The sequence below is a fragment of the Oncorhynchus keta genome, chromosome 28 (assembly GCF_023373465.1).
Source record: "Oncorhynchus keta strain PuntledgeMale-10-30-2019 chromosome 28, Oket_V2, whole genome shotgun sequence".
NCBI lineage: Eukaryota > Metazoa > Chordata > Actinopteri > Salmoniformes > Salmonidae > Oncorhynchus > Oncorhynchus keta.
Window position 1 is genome coordinate 40,161,728 of NC_068448.1, and position 19,689 is coordinate 40,181,416.

Here is a 19,689-nt window from a genome sequence, read left to right on the forward strand (position 1 = left end):
GTTGGCCCTAGGCCCATCAGTAGTATAGTTGGCCCTAGGCCCATCAGTAGTATAGTTGGCCCTAGGCCCATCGGTAGTATAGTTGGCCCGAGGCTCATCGGTAGTATAGTTGGCCCTAGGCCCATCGGTAGTATAGTTGGCCCTAGGCCCATCGGTAGTATAGTTGGCCCTAGGCTCATCGGTAGTATAGTTGGCCCTAGGCCCATCGGTAGTATAGTTGGCCCTAGGCCCATCGGTAGTATAGTTGGCCCTAGGCCCATCGGTAGTATAGTTGGCCCTAGGCCCATCGGTAGTATAGTTGGCCCTAGGCCCATCGGTAGTATAGTTGGCCCTAGGCCCACCGGTAGTATAGTTGGCCATAGGCCCATCGGTAGTATAGTTGGCCCTAGGCCCATCGGTAGTATAGTTGGCCCTAGGGCCATTGGTAGTATAGTTGGCCCTAGGCCCATCGGTAGTATAGTTGGCCTTAGGCCCATCGGTAGTATAGTTGGCCCTAGGCCCACCGGTAGTATAGTTGGCCATAGGCCCATCGGTAGTATAGTTGGCCCTAGGCCCATCGGTAGTATAGTTGGCCCTAGGCCCATCGGTAGTATAGTTGGCCCTAGGCCCATCGGTAGTATAGTTGGCCCTAGGGCCATTGGTAGTATAGTTGGCCCTAGGCCCATCGGTAGTATAGTTGGCCCTAGGCCCATCGGTAGTATAGTTGGCCCTAGGGCCATTGGTAGTATAGTTGGCCCTAGGCCCATCAGTAGTATAGTTGGCCCTATGCCCATCAGTAATATAGTTGGCCCTAGGGCCATTGGTAGTATAGTTGGCCCTATGCCCATCAGTAGTATAGTTGGCCCTATGCCCATCAGTAGTATAGTTGGCCCTAGGGCCATTGGTAGTATAGTTGGCCCTAGGCCCATCAGTAGTATAGTTGGCCCTAGGCCCATCGGTAGTATAGTTGGCCCTAGGGCCATTGGTAGTATAGTTGGCCCTAGGCCCATCAGTAGTATAGTTGGCCCTAGGCCCATCGGTAGTATAGTTGGCCCTAGGGCCATTGGTAGTATAGTTGGCCCTAGGCCCATCAGTAGTATAGTTAGCCCTAGGCCCATCGGTAGTATAGTTGGCCCTAGGCCCATCGGTAGTATAGTTGGCCCTAGGGCCATTGGTAGTATAGTTGGCCCTAGGCCCATCGGTAGTATAGTTGGCCCTAGGCCCATCGGTAGTATAGTTGGCCCTAGGGCCATTGGTAGTATAGTTGGCCCTAGGCCCATCAGTAGTATAGTTGGCCCTATGCCCATCAATAGTATAGTTGGCCCTATGCCCATCAGTAATATAGTTGGCCCTAGGGCCATTGGTAGTATAGTTGGCCCTATGCCCATCAGTAGTATAGTTGGCCCTATGCCCATCAGTACTATAGTTGGCCCTAGGGCCATTGGTAGTATAGTTGGCCCTAGGCCCATCAGTAGTATAGTTGGCCCTAGGGCCATTGGTAGTATAGTTGGCCCTAGGCCCATCGGTAGTATAGTTGGCCCTAGGCCCATCAGTAGTATAGTTGGCCCTATGCCCATCAGTAGTATAGTTGGCCCTAGGGCCATTGGTAGTATAGTTGGCCCTAGGCCCATCAGTAGTATAGTTGGCCCTAGGGCCATTGGTAGTATAGTTGGCCCTAGGCCCATCGGTAGTATAGTTGGCCCTAGGGCCATTGGTAGTATAGTTGGCCCTAGGGCCATTGGTAGTATAGTTGGCCCTATGCCCATCAGTAGTATAGTTGGCCCTAGGCCCATCAGTAGTATAGTTGGCCCTAGGCCCATCAGTAGTATAGTTGGCCCTATGCCCATCAGTAGTATAGTTGGCCCTATGCCCATCAGTAGTATAGTTGGCCCTATGCCCATCAGTAGTATAGTTGGCCCTATGCCCATCAGTAGTATAGTTGGCCCTATGCCCATCAGTAGTATAGTTGGCCCTATGCCCATCAGTAGTATAGTTGGCCCTATGCCCATCAGTAGTATAGTTGGCCCTAGGGCCATTGGTAGTATAGTTGGCCCTAGGGCCATTTGTAGTATAGTTGGCCCTAGGGCCATTGGTAGTATAGTTGGCCCTATGCCCATCAGTAGTATAGTTGGCCCTATGCCCATCAGTAGTATAGTTGGCCCTAGGGCCATTGGTAGTATAGTTGGCCCTATGCCCATCAGTAGTATAGTTGGCCCTAGGGCCATTGGTAGTATAGTTGGCCCTAGGGCCATTGGTAGTATAGTTGGCCCTAGGGCCATTGGTAGTATAGTTGGCCCTAGGGCCATTGGTAGTATAGTTGGCCCTAGGGCCATTGGTAGTATAGTTGGCCCTATGCCCATCAGTAGTATAGTTGGCCCTAGGGCCATTGGTAGTATAGTTGGCCCTAGGGCCATTGGTAGTATAGTTGGCCCTAGGGCCATTGGTAGTATAGTTGGCCCTAGGGCCATTGGTAGTATAGTTGGCCCTAGGGCCATTGGTAGTATAGTTGGCCCTAGGGCCATTGGTAGTATAGTTGGCCCTAGGGCCATTGGTAGTATAGTTGGCCCTAGGGCCATTGGTAGTATAGTTGGCCCTAGGGCCATTGGTAGTATAGTTGGCCCTAGGGCCATTGGTAGTATAGTTGGCCCTAGGCCCATCAGTAGTAGCATACGTTCACATAGGCAGAGTTTGATGCAGCATCTGACAACCCAGACAACCTAACTACTCAGTCAACTATCTCCAGCACCATGGTTACTGAACACTGAAACAGCTTGGACCCCTTCCATACCCCCATCCTCTGGACTCTCTCTCTGGTTTAACATAAGCACCTCTCACTGAGGAGCTGGAGATGAGGACTGGTGATGAGATCATGTGATGATTTAAGAGTGTTTACACCATCAGACTGACTTCAGAGTCTCAGAGCCAGACCACCTAGTCATCCCAGGGTAAACCTTACAGAGCCCCTCGTCCACGGCACAGAGGGACTGTTTGCGAAGTTACTGCTCTTAGCCTTGTCGGCATACTGCTGCCATCCAGGCAACGAGAGGTGGGAGTTTTGGGATGTGAAGGACAGAGGTGGGAGGGTGAATGGGGGGGGCAGAGTTGGGATTCTTCACTGGGGGCCCTTTCTCATCATTGGATTTTAATGATTTCCCTCCCTGCTCCCTCCCTCCCTCCCTCCATATCTGCCTCTGTCCCTCCATTCAGAAAACTAAACGAATTCTTCCCTCTGGTTGAGGATGAGGTAGTCCAAACAAAGGAGGACTCCCCAGAATTGTCAGCATGGTGCAGAATTGTAATCACTTAGAGCAGAACAGTCCCCCACTACATTGTCTAGTTTTAAGGTGGTATGATAATCTTGAAGCAAGATGGTAAACCCTGAGGGTGGAATGCTTCTGTCCATTGTCCGAATTAGTCATCTCAAAAGATGGAGTGGATCCTTGCTTTCTTTAGGGGGGGAAATAGTCATCCGTATATGTGGAATGGCTCTCGCTCTCCTCATTCCTCATAGTCCGGTTTTAACCAAGAATCATAATCTGCTTTTAGTTTGGTGTGGGGGACTTTTTGAATGCCCTCTGGGGAGAACAGAGGTTTAGAGTGGTGGATTATTGATGGAGAGTAGACGCACAGAAGAGCTATTGAAAACAGAGGGAGAGAGAAAAGAAAGGAGTGTAAGAATGGTGGCCTGACCCAACAATGTAATGCCACACAGGATATTAAGTTGGTGGAAGGAGAGTGATTGTGGAGCTCCATTGATGTGGCTGAGACACCCCCCCTCCCCTGCTCCCTCTCTCTCCATAGAACACTCACTAGGATTACACCAGCTCTAGCCCTGACCTCCGTCCCTCAGCCCCAGGTAACACAATACACCAGTAGGTGGTTCTGTGGTTTTAACCCCTGACCCCTTGACCCCTCTTAGTTGCCGCTCAACTGGCTGTGAAATTATCGGATACTTGGGATAAAGGTATGGCTCCATAGCCACCAACCTGTTGTATTTCACAAAAGAAACGACCCACAAGGCTTCAATACCACTTCACCCTTATTTCTCTCTAAGAGTTTTCCCAATTCAAACCATATTTCTACCAAACAGTAGTTAAAAGGAGCAGTACAAATGCTAAAATGCTGCCGGCGGTTAAAAGGGACTCTCGTGAGAGAGTTCCATGGCAGACCACTTCACCTCTCCCCCTCAGTGGCTGTTCGCAATGAGCCTGTATGTATGTAGCCAGGCAGTCAGGGCAGAGTGAGGAGAGGGCCTGGCTGGCCTATGGCTGGGGTGGCTGAGGGTTGGTTAGGCCGGGCTGGGTTGGGGTGGGGTGGGGTGGGGTGGAGGTTGTGTGTGGAAGTATATCATGGGATTAGTGGTTTTTGGCCAGGGCTAATCTGTGGCTCCCCGGGGAGTCTGGGCCCTGGGCTGGGTGGAGGGTGTGGGAAAGGCTGGTGTGTTGGCCAAGGCCAGGCTGGGGCCTGCTGCTGCTACGGGCTCTAAACAGGGCTGCCTCTGTAGGCTGATCAAAGCTTAACACTAAGGGAGGTGAGATGGATTGATTCATCCTCACACAACAAAAGACACAATGACATCTTATTATGAGTAATCTGCCCACTAAGAGGTTATGCTCATTGACATTTAAAGTGGTATCCACTACATTTGATTGATTTTGTCCTGTGAGCAAGGCTCTGAAATGCACAGAAATATTCTGCTGTGAGGCCTGGGGTTTTATTTTTCTGTGCACTAGAAGAAAATCCAATGAAAACTGAAATGCGTAACAATATTTTGCCTCAACACTCTTTTCTACACTACTCAAACAAGACAGGCTGCCTCTTGCAAACAGTTCCCAGGCCACACACACCAAGCAGGCAGCACACAGTTCCTCCGTGCTGTTTATTTTCTCAGCATGCGGTCAATTCATGCATTTACATTTTTGTCATTTAGTAGACGCTCTTATCCAGAGCGATTTACAGGAACAATTAGGGTTAGGCTCAAGGATGGATTTTTCAGTTAGACGGCTTGGGGATTCGCTCTTAACCGGTAGGCTAGTGTAACGGATGTGAAACGGCTAGCTTAGTTAGCGGTGTGTGCAAAATAGCGTTTCATTTGGTGACGTCACTTGCTCTGAGACCTTGAAGTAGTAGTTCCCCTTGCTCTGCAAGGGCTGTGGCTTTTGTGGAGCGATGGGTAACGATGCTTCGTGGGTGACTGTTGTTGATGTGTGCAGAGGGTCCCTGGTTCATGCCCGGGTATGGGCGAGGGGACGATCTAAAGTTATACTGTTACATTGGTGCCGTGACCCGGATCACTGGTTGCTGCGGAAAAGGAGGAAGGTCAAAAGGGGGGTGAGTGTAACGGATGTGAAACGGCTAGCTTAGTTAGCGGTGTGCGCTAAATAGCGTTTCAATTGGTGACGTCACTTGCTCTTGAAGTAGTAGTTCCCCTTTTGTGGAGCGATGGGTAACGATGCTTCGTGGGTGACTGTTGTTGATGTGTGCAGAGGGTCCCTGGTTCGCGCCCAGGTATGGGCGAAGGGACGGTCTAAAGTTATACTGTTACACTACCTGCCGTCCCGCGCATTCAACATATCTTCTTCCAAAGCAAGAACGATGCTGCTTTTCACTTTGCATCTATATATGAATCCACATGTTTTCTCAATTATGCTATCCGTTTGTGTATCTTGTTCTCTGCAAAACGCAAGTTAGTCAGTCTAAGGAAGCTGGCATGTGCCTAAAATAATGCTAATCGATAATGCTGAAAGCAAACGAGCGAGCTGGCTAGCTAAATGCCATTTAGCTAAATACACTACCTTGGGCAAATCAAATGTTAGCTCTAATACAGGTTGCTACCAGTGGTTGTGTATAGATCAGCATGTTGTTTGTGCAACGCCATGTACTGAATCAGATAGCCTATTCTAAAATATTTGTCGAAATGCAACTATCTATAAATCTATTCAAATGTGATTAGGGTCCCCTGGGAAACACTGACCAACACTTTGGTTCCTACCCTGCCATAACTCCTACCTGTTTTTTTTCTCCATTTCTTGTCATGCAAAACAACACCAGCCATAGAATTAGAATAATTAGTTTATTTGTATGATTCAAACTGTTCACCCAAGTCTTTTGATCTACATCACAAGTCAAATCGCAATACTTGGGTGGGAAAATTGCAGTTCGATTTTTTTGCCCATATTGTGCTGCTGAACACTCTGGTAACTTTACCAGTATAAGCAAACTTTTGATGACACAGAAAGAAAGGACAAGCAATATCTTCTTCAGGAGAGTCACTTCAAAAGTAAGTAAGATACATATAGGCCCAATGTAGACTACATCTCAATCAATTTAAAAATCCATTGCTCCTAAATGTGATGTGGTGCTCCTAACTTTTCTAAATTAGGAGCAACAGTGCTACCAATGAGCCCTACCTGTGAGTATATGTGTAAACATTTAGCATTTCTGTCTATACAATTAATTATAATTGACAGTTGAAAAACAAGTTTTCATGACTCCAACCTCAGTGTACATAAAGTTCCGACTTCAACTGTACACATGCACACTGAATCAAAACTTATTTAGATACTTGTACACATGTGTATGCACACACACTTACACACAGATAAACACACATATTGTTATATACAGTTGAAATCAGAAGTTTACAAACACTTAGGTTAAAACTCGTTTTTCAACCACTCCACTAATTTCTTGTTAACAAACTATAGTTTTGGCCTGTCGGTTAGGACATCTACTTTGTGCATGACACAAGTAATTTTTCCAACAATTGTTTACACACAGATTATTTCACTTATAACTCACTGTATCACAATTCCAGTGGGTCAGAAGTTCACATACACTAAGTTGACTGTGCCTTTAAACAGTTTGGAAAATTCCAGAAAATGATGTCATGGCTTTAGAAGCTTCTGATAGGCTAACTGCCATAATTTCAGTCAATTGGAGGTGTACCTGTGGATGCATTTCAAGGCCTACCTTCAAACGCAGTGCCTCTTTGCTTGACATCATGGGAAAATCAAAAGAAATCAGCCAAGACCTCAGAAAATAAATGGTAGACCTACACATGTCTGGTTCATCCTTGGAAGCGATTTCCAAATGCCTGAAGGTACCACGTTCATCTGTACAAACAATAGTACGCAAGTATAAACACCATGGGACCATGCAGCCGTCATACCGCTCAGGAAGCAATTTCCAAATGCCTGAAGGTACCACGTTCATCTGTACAAACAATAGTACGCAAGTATAAACACCATGGGACCAAGCAGCCGTCATACTGCTCAGGAAGCAATTTCCAAATGCCTGAAGGTACCACGTTCATCTGTACAAACAATAGTACGCAAGTATAAACACCATGGGACCACGCAGCTGTCATACCGCTCAGGAAGCAATTTCCAAATGCCTGAAGGTACCACGTTCATCTGTACAAACAATAGTAAGCAAGTATAAACACCATGGGACCACGCAGCTGTCATACCGCTCAGGAAGCAATTTCCAAATGCCTGAAGGTACCACGTTCATCTGCACAAACAATAGAACGCAAGTATAAACACCATGGGACCACGCAGTCGTCATACCGCTCAGGAAGCAATTTCCAAATGCCTGAAGGTACCACGTTCATCTGTACAAACAATAGTATGCAAGTATAAACACCATGGGACTACGCAGCCGTCATACCGCTCAGGAAGGAGACGAGTTCTGTCTCCTAGAGATGAACGTGTACTTTGGTGCGAAAAGTAATCAATCCCAGAACAACAGCAACGGACCTTGTGAAGATGCTGGAGGAAACAGGTTCAAAAGTATCTATATCCACAGTAAAACGAGTCCTATATCAACATAACCTGAAAGATCGCTCAGCAAGGAAGAAGCCACTGCTCCAAAACCGCCATTAAAAATCCAGACTACGGTTTGCAACTGCACATTGGGACAAAGATCATACTTTTTGGAGAAATGTCCTCTGGTCTGATGAACCAAAAATATAACTGTTTGGCCATAATGACCATTGTTATGTTTGGAGGAAAAAGGGGGAGGCTTGCAAGCCGAAGAACACCATCCCAAACGTGAATCACATGGGTGGCAGCATCATGTTGTGGGGGTGCTTTGATGCAGGAGGGACTGGTGCACTTCACAAAATAGATGGCTTCATGAGGGAGGAAATTTATGTGGATACATTGAAGCAATATCTCAAGACATCAGTCAGGAAGTTAAAGCTTGGTCGAAAATGGGTCTTCCAAATGGACAATAACCCCAAGCATACTTCCAAAGTTGTGGCAAAATGGCTTAAGGACAACAAAGTCAAGGTATTGGAGTGGCCATCACAAAGCCCTGACCTCAATCCTATAAAAAAAAGTGTGGGTAGAACTGATAAAGCGTGAGCGAGCAAGGAGGCCAACAAACCTGATTCAGTTACACCAGCTCTGTCAGGAGAAATGGGCCAAAAATTCACCCAACTTATTGTGGGAAGCTTGTGGAAGGCTACCTGACACGACCGAAGTTCAACAATTTAAAGGCAATGCTACCAAATACTAATTGAGTGTAAACTTCTGACCCACTGGGAATGTGATGAAATAAATAAAAGCTGAAATAAATCATTCTCTCTACTGTTATTCTGACATTTCACATTCTTAAAATAAAGTGGTGGTCCTAACTGACCTAAAACAGGGAATATTTACTAGGATTAAATGTCAGGAATTGTGAAAAATTGAGTTTAAATGTAATTGGCTAAGGTGTATGTAAACTTCTGACTTCAACTGTATGTGTATTTCTGTATATTGTTTGGGTTGGTGAGGGGGTGGGGGTAGACCTCTGGGACCCATTTTGGTTGAGTCACACTGGAGGATTAGATTTAGGCGCCACATGGAAATGGGAAATTAGCCTGTGGCGTGTGTGTGTGTGTGTGTGTGTGTGTGTGTGTGTGTGTGTGTGTGTGTGTGTGTGTGTGTGTGTGTGTGTGTGTGTGTGTGTGTGTGTGTGTGTGTGTGTGTGTGTGTGTGTGTGTGTGTGTCAGACATGGGCAGAAAATAGTTGTATTTTGTAGTTTATTTGAAAATACCAACTTTTCAAGTACTCAAAGTAATCGAATATAGTTTATATACAGTTTCATCTAAAACGTAACTATTTTCTTTGATATTCAAACAAAGGTCTTCAGAAAAACAAATCATATCTGAAAGCATTTTGAATCCCTCGCAGAAAACCAACTCATGTTTGAAGGTATTTGAAAACAAAAACTATTGCATTGGATGTCTGCCGCATATTTGATGAAGTTACAACAGTTAGTTGACTCGTTGAATTGTTAGTTGAGTTGGTCTAAATGCATGATCAGAAGCACGTGGTTTGGAGGGCTCTTAGAAATGAATCTTAATATTGCATATAGCCTAGAGTGAAATACACGAGGGACATGGACTCACCACAACATTAAAGTCCACGACTTTTGCTGCTCCAAAATGTCTCACTCAGTATTTTCATAATGAGTGAGACGAATGGCAGTACAGTAACACTTTACATGAAGTTTACATGTGTAGTAACGTTGTGATTATTACAATAACAACATTGTTGTTACATAGGACTTTGGGAATTGCTTTATAAGCACATAATAATGTCTCACTCGCCTCCAGAGTGGCGCAGCGGTCTAAGGCACTGCACCTCAGTGCTAGAGGCGTCACTACAGACACTGGTTCGTATTCCAGGCTGTATCACAACCGTCCGTGATTGGGAGTCCCACAGGGCGGCGAACAATTGGCCCAGCCTCGTATAGGTTTGGCCGGTGTAGGCCATCATTTTAAATAAGAATTTGTTCTTAACTGACTTGCCTAGTTAAATAAAGGTTCAAATAATATATATATATATATATTACATAAGTGGAATAAGGAACAGTCACTATTCCTCTTGTGAACAGTGGTTCCAACAACTCTCAGCTCATTGCTATGCAGTTAAAATGCAATGATCAATGTATTATGTCACAACATGCTACTAAAATGTTCCTCCAGAAGATTTATTACACAGGCACACAAACAGTTTAAGGCCAGGCACCACACCCTGTTTTTTGTTATCTTAATCATATCACAATGAACATTTACCAGTTGCATGCAGACACAAATAAAATACTTTTTGTTTTAAAATGTTTCTGAAATATTTGATTGAAATGTGAAAATGAGCCGATATCTAATTAAATAGGCACCTAATTAGCATACGACTGAAAGCCATTTTTCTGGACACTGGATGAAATCAGCCTAAATATTTTTTCTCTTATTTTGTTAAGATACTCCAGGACCCGGACTTGTCCAGAGTAGATTGTGGATAAAAACTTTTCAAATCTTTCTATCTGTAAAGAGATGTTGAGATGTTTCTACAACTTCATTGGAGTCTAACTGTGGTAAATTCAATTGATTGAAAATGATTTGTCTAAATAAGGTCCAATAGTTGACAGTGGATGTCAGAGCAAAAACCAAGCCATAAAGTCGAAGGAATTGTCCGGAGAGCTCCGAGACAGGATTGTGGCGAGGCACAGATCTGGGGAAGGGTACCAAAACATTTCTGCTGCATTGAAGGTCCCCAAGAACACAGTGGCCTCCATCATTCTTAAATGGAAAAAGATTTGACCCTCCAAGACTCTTCCTAGAGTTGGCTGCCCGGACAAACTGAGCAATTGGGGGAGAAGGGCCTTGGTCAGGGAGGTGACCAAGAACCCGATGGTCACTCTGACAAGAGCTCTAGAGTTCCTCTGTGGAGATGGGAGAACCTTACAGAAGGACAACCTCTCTGCAGCACTCCACCAATCAGGCCTTTATGGTAGAGTAGCCAGACGTAAGCCACTCCTCAGTAAAAGGCACATGACAGCCCGCTTGCAGTTTGCCAAAAGGCACCTAAAAACTCTCAGATCATGAGAAACAAGATTCTCTGATCTGATGAAACCAAGATTGGTCATGTCTGGAGGAAACATGGGCTCCCGTGTGACGCAGAGGTCTAAGGCACTGCATCTCAGTGCAAGATGTCACTACAGTCCCTGGCTCGAATCCAGGCTGTATCACATCTGGCCGTGATTGGGAGTCCCATAGGGTGGCGCACAATTGTCCCAGTGTCGTCCCAGATAGGCCGTCATTGTAAATAAGAATGTGTTCTTAACTGACTTGCCTAGTTAAATAAAGGTCAAATAAAACATTGAAAAACCTGGCACCATCCCTACTGTGAAACATGGTGGTGGCACCATCCCTACTGTGAAACATGGTGGTGGCACCATGCCTACTGTGAAACATGGTGGTGGCACCATCCCTACTGTGAAACATGGTGGTGGCACCATACCTACTGTGAAACATGGTGGTGGCACCATGCCTACTGTGAAACATGGTGGTGGCACCATGCCTACTGTGAAACATGGTGGTGGCACCATCCCTACTGTGAAACATGGTGGTGGCACCATGCCTACTGTGAAACATGGTGGTGGCACCATCCCTACTGTGAAACATGGTGGTGGCACCATCCCTACTGTGAAACATGGTGGTGGCACCATGCCTACTGTGAAACATGGTGGTGGCACCATGCCTACTGTGAAACATGGTGGTGGCACCATGCCTACTGTGAAACATGGTGGTGGCACCATCCCTACTGTGAAACATGGTGGTGGCACCATGCCTACTGTGAAACATGGTGGTGGCACCATCCCTACTGTGAAACATGGTGGTGGCACCATGCCTACTGTGAAACATGGTGGAGGCACCATGCCTACTGTGAAACATGGTGGTGGCACCATCCCTACTGTGAAACATGGTGGTGGCACCATGCCTACTGTGAAACATGGTGGTGGCACCATCCCTACTGTGAAACATGGTGGTGGCACCATACCTACTGTGAAACATGGTGGTGGCAGCATCATGCTGTGGGGATGTTTTTCAGTGGCAGGGACTGGGAGACTAGTCAGGATCGAGTCAAAGATGAATGGAGCAAAGTACAACGAAATCCTTGATGAAAACCTGCTCCAGAGCGCTCAGGCAAAGGCTCAACTTCCAAATGGACAACAACCACAAGCAAACAGCCAAGACAATGCAGGATTGGCTTCGGGACAAGTCTCTGAATGTCCTTGAGGGACCCAGCCAGAGCCTGGACTTGAACACGATTGAACTGGAGAGACCTGAAAATAGCTGTGCAGCAACACTCCCCATCCAACCTGACAGAGCTTGAGAGGATCTGCAGAGAAGAATGGGAGAAACTCCCCAAATACATGTGTGCCAAGCTTGTAGCGTCATACCCAAGAAGACTTGAGGCTGTAATCGCTGCTAAAGGTGCTTCAACAAAGTACTGAGTAAAGGGTCTGATTACTTATGTAAATGTCTTTTTTTTCTTTGTCATTATGGGGTAGTGGGTGTAGATTGATGAGGGGAAAAAAACAATTTAATACATTTGAGAATAAGACTGTAACGTAACAAAATGTGGAAAAAGTCAAGGGGTCTGAATACTTTCTGATGGTGCTGTACATACAGTATGTACACATTTGTTTATTGAAATATATATCTAAAACAATTAAAATACATAGGAAACACACACCCATACACACTCATGCATGCACGCACGCATACACACACACACACACACACACACTTTCTTAAAATCTCTTCTATGTCCATGGCCAACCAGTGGCACTTTCCCATCCATTCCCAGATCATAAATACATATTTACAAAACACATAAAATTCCTTCCAGCTGACATTACCGTGCACATAAAAATGTTGCCCTGCATAAATGTTTATCCTGCTGCTGGAGTGTTGAATGGCAGCCACTGTGAGGGAGTAGGAAGAGCGTGAACGGAGGGGGGCAACTTCTCTCTCCTTCTCCCCCCCCTCCTCACCCAGCCGTCCCCTCCGCACTCCATATGGTACCAATATATCTAAACACACGGGTATAGCCCCCCCCCCCGTATAATGTTATTCCCACGTTCAGAAAATCCTCAACGATTTACTGTGTGTGTCCAATCCAATTAAGCCCTCCGTGGCCCAACGTCTCAGTTCTTTGCTGCTCCTTCCAAGATGTAAATGCACCTGAACGATGTGGGCATCAAGGTTTACTGCAGAGGGCTAGGGGAGAGGAGAGAAGGAGGTGGAAATTATGGCAGTATAAGTAAAGTGTGATATTTCTCAGGGTTTCAGCCCTCGCATGGTTCAATGTAACACTCCGTTAGCAGGGGGGGGGTCACCTATGTTCCTCCATCCATTACTTATAGCCTTCAACCTTATAAAGGCTAGCTTGGCACTAATTACTCACACAGGACAGCAGCCATATTCTCCTATAGCTTTACCCTGGCCTGCCCCTGGTGTGTGGGGTGAGAGACCCCTGGCAGGCTCACATTGAAGGGGCTTTACTGTATAAATATGGGGGTGTTATGAGAGGCCTAGCACCTCCTGTGATCCGTCTCTGTTCCCTGTGCGCTCCCATAATCCTGTTTTCATTCTAGACAAATATCAACCCTAGCCAGGACTTTAACCCTCTTCATGCCAACCAGGACCATTTAGAGTCATGTTGGGAGGATAAGGGTGACTGGGAGGACAGGGGGATAGGTTACATAAGGTCATATACCCTAGGTCATATGGGTGCCAACTGCCTCGGGTCTCCTATCCCCAACCCAGCTTACCCCTCTCCTTCCCCTCCAGATGTCACCATGCTACGCCCCTCTTTCCCCAATAAGCATCAACCACAGACCCCCTCAGCAAGCTCAGTTGAAAGCCTCTGGATCCCTATCCAACACCGAACCAGACATCCAAACCACACCACGCCCAATAAAGACATCTCTATGCCTGCTTTCAATTAGAAATTCGCCCACCCCCGCCTACCTGCCAAATCCAAGAGCACAATGGGTGCTCGTGCGTGTGTATTTGTGTCTTGCAGAGCGCCCGCACAGAGCCTTGCAAGACACACAAACACTTTAGCCACAGACTGTGTGTGTGTCTTGCAAGGCTCTGTGTGTGTGTGTGTGTGTGTGTGTGTGTGTGGCTCTGCCAGAGAGAGAGAGAGAGGGTCTATGTGTCTTGCAGCCCCCCCAGACACACCAAAACTGGGATAACTATAGTTAACTATGCTTTACAGAAACTAACTATTTGGGGGCAAAATGTTACTTTGGAGGTGACTGAAACTATTACAATACACATCTGAAAAAAGTACTATTACACATCCCAAAGAAGTACTACTTTTTACAACTATTTGAATACACATTCCCAAAAATGACTACGTTTTACAACTATTTGAACACAGATCTCAGAAAGTAACTACTTTTTAGAAACTATTGGATTGGCTGCCATCAACTAATGGTAGGGTTGTATCTGGAACTGCATGTTGGAGATAGAAACACAATCTCCAACACTATTCTAATCTACAGTATCTGACAGGCATATTGACACAATACATTTCTTGTAATGAACACAAGGGGAGACAGAGAGCTGGTTTCAAGCGCAAGGTGCAGCAGGTGTTTATTGCAAAGTACCACAGGAGGAGGCAGGTAGCTGGGTCCAGGGGCAGGCTGAAGGTCATACACAGGAGGACGCAGGTAGCTGGGTCCAGGTGCAGGCAGAAGGTCATACACAGGAGGATGCAGGTAGCTGGGTCCAGGTGCAGGCAGAAGGTCATACACAGGAGGAGGCAGGTAGCTGGGTCCAGGTGCAGGCAGAAGGTAATACACAGGAGGAGGCAGGTAGCTGAGTCCAGGTGCAGGCAGAAGGTCATACACAGGAGGAAGCAGGTAGCTGGGTCCAGGTGCAGGCAGAAGGTCATACACAGCAGGAGGCAGGTAGCTGGGTCCAGGGGCAGGCAGGAGGTCATACACATGAGAAGGCAGGTAGCTGGGTCCAGGGGCAGGCAGATGGTCATACACTGGGAGGAGGCAGGTGGCTGCAAGTAGCTCCAGGGGCAGGCAGAAGGTCATACACAGGAGGAGGCTGGGTAGCTGGGTCCAGGGGCAGGCAGATGGTCATACACAGGAGGGGAGGCAGGTAGCTGGGTCCAGGGGCAGGTGCAGGCAGAAGGTCATACAGGAGGAGGCAGAAGGTCATAGGTCACAGGAGGAGGCAGGTAGCTGGGTCCAGGGGCAGGCAGATGGTCATACACAGGAGGAGGCAGGTAGCTGGGTCCAGGAGCAGGCAGATGGTCATACACAGGAGGAGGCAAGTAGCTGGGTCCAGGGGCAGGCAGATGGTCATACACAGGAGGAGACAGGTAGCTGGGTCCAGGGGCAGGCAGAAGGTCATACACAGGAGGAGGCAGGTAGCTGGGTCCAGGGGCAGGCAGAAGGTCATACACAGGAGGAGGCAGGTAGCTGGGTCCAGGGGCAGGCAGAAGGTCATACACAGGAGGAGGCAGGTAGCTGGGTCCAGGGGCAGGCAGATGGTCATACACAGGAGGAGGCAAGAAGCTGGGTCCAGGGGCAGGCAGATGGTCATACACAGGAGGAGGCAAGAAGCTGGGTCCAGGGGCAGGCAGATGGTCATACACAGGAGGAGGCAGGTAGCTGGGTCCAGGGGCAGGCAGATGGTCATACACAGGGGGTCCAAAAGGGCAACAGTACAGGCAGGGAAAAGGCTAGTAACGTAGTCCGGGAGATCAGGCAATAGGTTGATAACAGGAAATCCGGCTAAAGTACAGGCAGGGAACAGGCGTCGTTAGTGAGACAGGCAAAAAACTATCATACACGGGAGGAGTACAATCAGAGGAATCCCAGCGCTCTAAAAGCTGTGTCACAAAACAAACAATCCCTCACAGTGATGGGGTGCAAAGACCTGAACTAAATAGTGTGTGATAATGCCATACAGGTGTGTGAACAGGTGATCAGAATTCAGGTGATTGGGATCTGGAGAGTGAGCTGCGTTCAGGGGATCTAGGAGTTTGAGAGTGTGAGTTGGAAAGTGAACTGCGTTCAGGGGATCTACGTGTTTGAGGGTGTGAGTTGGAAGCAGACATTACAGTACACCTCCCTCCATGGGCGTCTCTTAAACCAAGGCCTCGTACCTTTTGAAGGGTTCATAAATTGTCTTATGATATACTGTAAGGTCTCCTCCCAGGAGACCTCTGTGTGTGTGTTAACACCTGTTTTGAGTGTTGTGCCCTGCAGACACTATCAGAAGGCAGGAAACCGCCTACGCTCATACTCCTCCTGTCTTCGTTCCACTATGGCTGTCTGAGGTTCTGAGAATACGACTGATTTTCTGAGAACACAAGGCCACTGCAGGCCTGATGGAAAACGCCACCTGGCAGAGGATGCTTAGACTTATCTGTTGTGAAACGTCACCTTATTATGAACCTATACCTATATAAGTTGCAGGATGTTTGAATTGACCAACATCTCAACACAACTGATTGGTTCAAACGCATTAAGAAGGAAAGAAATTCCACAAATTCACTTTGAACAAGGCACACCTGTTAAGTGAAATTGCATTCCAGGTGACTACCTCATGAAGCTGGTTGAGAGAATGCCAAGAGTGTGCAAAGCTGGCATCATGGCAAAGGGTGACTACTTTTAAGGATATCAAATATAAAACATATTTTGATTTGTTTAACACTTTTGTGGTTACTAAATGATTACATATGTGTTATTTCATAGTTTTGATGTCGTCACTAAACCCTTGAATAAGTAGGTGTGTCCTAACGTTTTACTGGTTCTGTTGGTAAATAAGGTATTTCTGTTTTAAAATGTTAAGAGATTTGCAAACAGTTCTAAAATCTTTTTTTTCGAGTTGTAATTATCGGGTATTGTGTGTAGATTGCTGAGGATTTTTATTTCTTTAAACGATTTTAGAATAAGGCTGTAACCTATCAAAATGTGGAAAAAGTCAAGAGGTCTGAATACTTCCCTAAGGCAATGTACATACACTGAGTGCACTAAACATTAGGAACACCGGCTCTTTCCATGCCATAGACTGACCAGCCGAAACCAAGTGTTAGACAATTGAGACGGATTGTGTAGGTGGGCCATTCAGAGGGTGAATGGACAAGACAAAAGATTGAAGTGCCTTTGAACAGGGTATGGTAGTGGGTGCCAGGCACACAGGTTTGAGTGTGTCAAGAACTGCAACGTTGCTGGGTTCTTCACGCTCAACAGTTTCCTGTGTGTATCAAGAATGGTCCATCACCCAAAGGTCATCAAGCCAAAGGCAGGCCAGTGGTCGAAAACGGGTTATTGATGAAAGAGGACAAAGGAGTCTGACACGAATTAAGCAGAGCAACAGACGGGCTACAGTTAATCAACTGACAGTCCATTACAACATTGGTCCCTGAAGACTCATAGAAGAGTGCACAACTCGTTGCACCCAGACACGAATGGGGTTTGGCAGCCGACGACCTTACAGAGTTCCATTTTTTTCAGCAAAAATCAAGTAACTGCGATTGCAGTGGAGCAACGTTTGAATGCCACAGGACATCTGAACATCATGGCCAATCAGGTGCATCCCTTCATGGCAGCTGTGTATCTATCTGCTAATATAATTCCCCATGGCACAAGGCTAGGATTGTCCAGGAATGATTCCATGAACATGACAGTGAATTCAGCTTACTGCAGTGGCCTGCCCAGTCACCAGATCTCAATCTAATTGAGAGTCTGTGGGATGAGATGGAACGAGCTGTTCAGAGTAGAGATCCACTACCAGCCAACACGACACAACTGTGGGAAGCATTGGAGCCAACATGGGCCAGCATCCCTGTGAAACACCTGCTAGAGTCCATTCCCCGACGAATTGAGGCTGTTCTAAGGGCAAAAGGGGTGCAACTCAATATTGTTTAATATTTTTTTATACACTCAGTGTATTTTTGAATACCAACAAGAAACAGGATTACATAAAACATAACAAAATCAAGAAAAACAAGAATTAGAAATTTGCTTTCAGTTCTCTGCTCTCTTACAATTTCATAGTGTTTCCCATGGTTAATATGCACAATGCATGCAGACCAGACAGACAGACAGACAGACAGACAGACAGACAGACAGACAGACAGACAGACAGACAGACAGACAGACAGACAGACAGACAGACAGACAGACAGACAGACAGACAGACAGACAGACAGACAGACAGACAGACAGACAGACAGACAGACAGACAGACAGGCAGACAGACAGACAGACAGACAGACAGACAGACAGACAGACAGACAGACAGACAGACAGGCAGACAGACAGACAGACAGACAGACAGACAGACAGACAGACAGACAGACAGACAGACAGACAGACAGACAGACAGACAGACAGACAGACAGACAGGCAGACAGACAGACAGACAGACAGACACAGACAGACAGACAGACAGACAGGCAGACAGACAGACAGGCAGACAGAGCTGGTATAATATAAGGAGGAGGAAAGGGATGAGACAGACTAATAACTGTGGAAGAAATGGAAGGAGGAAAAAGGAAAAGAAGGAAGATCACAGAGTGAGATAGAAACTGAGAGAGAGCATGAGAGAGAGAGAGAGAGAGAGAGAAGGAGAGAGAGAGAAGGAGAGAGCGAGAGAGGGAGAGACACCGCAAGCAAACTACAGAGAGGCAGCGAGAGAGACACAGAGGGAGAGAGAGAGACAGCAAGAGAAGTAGAGATAGATAGAGAGAAAGAAATGAGAGAGACAGACTGAGACAGAGAGAGAAAGAGAGAGAGAGAGAGAGAGAGAGAGAGAGAGAGAGAGAGAGAGAGAGAGAGAGAGATGTTGTCCCAGTGTTTAAATGTGGCCTGGGGGCAGAGACTTGATAAGCGGGAAGGAAATCACAGATCAGCTGTAATCAGCACAGCCTCATTGATCTGGTCACACTCTGATCCATACATCTATTGAGAGAGAGAATTCCCTTCCCTACAGTCTGGGGGAGAAAGGGATGAAGGGGGAGAGGAAACAGAGTTCCAGAGCTCCAAAAAAGAACAGATATTCCACAACTTGGTTTCGACTCCAAAATGAAGTTTGAAGAGTTGAGCGGCGTACAGAGCAGGGAAGAAGGTTTCGTTTATAAAATCATCTCGGCACCAAAAGCAGCTCTGCATCAAAGTTAGCACTGCATGGAGAGGTGTGATCTACGCAGAGACACGTTTTCACACTGCGCAGTACAGACAGGGTACAGGATCAGAACAGACAGGGTACAGGATCAGAACAGACAGGGTACAGGATCAGAACAGACAGGGTACAGGATCAGTACAGACAGGGTACAGGATCAGTACAGACAGGGTACAGGATCAGTACAGTACAGACAGGATCAGAAACATGAGACAGGGTACAGACAGGGTATCAGAACAGACAGGGTACAGGATCAGTACAGACAGGGTACAGGATCAGAACAGACAGGGTACAGGAGGATCAGAACAGACAGGGTACAGGATCAGAACAGACAGGGTACAGACAGGGCAGGATCAGGATACAGGATCAGAACAGACAGGGTACAGGATCAGAACAGACAGGGTACAGGATCAGTACAGACAGGGTACAGGATCAGAACAGACAGGGTACAGGATCAGTACAGACAGGGTACAGGATCAGTACAGACAGGGTACAGGATCAGTACAGACAGGGTACAGGATCAGAACAGACAGGGTACAGGATCAGAACAGACAGGGTACAGGATCAGTACAGACAGGGTACAGGATCAGTACAGACAGGGTACAGGATCAGTACAGACAGGGTACAGGATCAGGACAGTCAGGGTACAGGATCAGTACAGACAGGGTACAGGATCAGTACAGACAGGCTGGACCACATTATCCTTTGAACA